The sequence below is a fragment of the Myotis brandtii genome, unplaced genomic scaffold (assembly GCF_000412655.1).
Source record: "Myotis brandtii unplaced genomic scaffold, ASM41265v1 scaffold107, whole genome shotgun sequence".
Classification (NCBI taxonomy): domain Eukaryota; kingdom Metazoa; phylum Chordata; class Mammalia; order Chiroptera; family Vespertilionidae; genus Myotis; species Myotis brandtii.
In genome coordinates, this window is record NW_005353629.1 from 4037175 (window position 1) to 4038264 (window position 1090).

General features: G+C 46.6%; 1 protein-coding gene across 1 annotated transcript in view; it reads right to left on the minus strand.

The window, feature by feature from the left end:
- Positions 1 to 1090, minus strand: part of TAF4B (TAF4b RNA polymerase II, TATA box binding protein (TBP)-associated factor, 105kDa) — a 74467-nt gene that overhangs the window by 17529 nt on the left and 55848 nt on the right. The gene's annotated exons all lie outside the window — the stretch shown is intronic.

Below are 1090 nucleotides of genomic sequence, written 5' to 3' on the forward strand. Positions count from 1 at the left end.
GCCAGTGGCTGCTGCAGCTCCAGCCCGGAGCTCCGACCCAGCATGATGCTAACAATGCCAGGCAGGTCCAGAGGAGGCATGCTGCTGCTCCTGCCAGGACACTAAGCACTACAACACCATGGTATGGACGCAGGAAAAGAAAAGAAGGGTAACCGTTGGCTTAAAGCAGCGGTTCTCAACCTGAGGGTCGCGACCCCTTTGGGGGTCGAACGACCCTTTCACAGGGGTCGCCTAAGACCATCAGAAAACACATATATCATTACATATTGTTTTTGTGATTAATCACTATACTTTAATTATGTTCAATTTGTAACAATGAAAATGGGGGTCACCACAACATGAGGAACTGTATTAAAGGGTTGCGGCATTAGGAAGGTTGAGAACCACTGGCTTAAAGGAATGAAAACAATCAACAATGGCGAATCTTTAGGTAAAACCATTTTGGGGGGGTGGGGGGCAAGGACTACTAAAATCAAGATTCTGACTAGCTTCGAACCAATTCTCTTAGAAAGTGTAATTTAAAAAAAAAATTAAGCAGAAGCCTGGCCAGGGTCACCAGGTGGTTGAATATTGACCTATGAACCCGGAGGTCACGGTTTGATCCCAAGCAGGGCACACGCCTGGGTTGCAGGCTTGATCCCCAGTAGGGCGTGTGCAGGAGGCAGCCAATCAATGATTCTCTGATTCTCTCTCATCACTGATGTTTCTATCTCTCTCCCTTCCTCTCTGAAATCAATAAAATCTACACTAATAAAAGAGAAACATGGTAATTGGCGTACGACCGCTACCCTTTTCATTGGCTAATCAGTGAGTATATGCAAATTAACTGTCAGCCAAGATGGCGGCCGGCAGCCAGGCACTGAAGCGAACAGGAAGGCTTACTGGCTTCAGTGACTGCGGACTCCAACGCCTAACTTGCCAGCCTCTCAGTTGCAACTCTAAGCAACTATATACTATGTTGCAAATAAGAAGCTAAACAAAACCCCAGAAAAGGGCTTCCATTCAGCCGGGCTCGGACCACAACATTGTATCTATGTTTTCAGCAGCGAGGCCTCAGAGCTAAAGCTGGCCCAGAAAAAAAAAAAAAAAA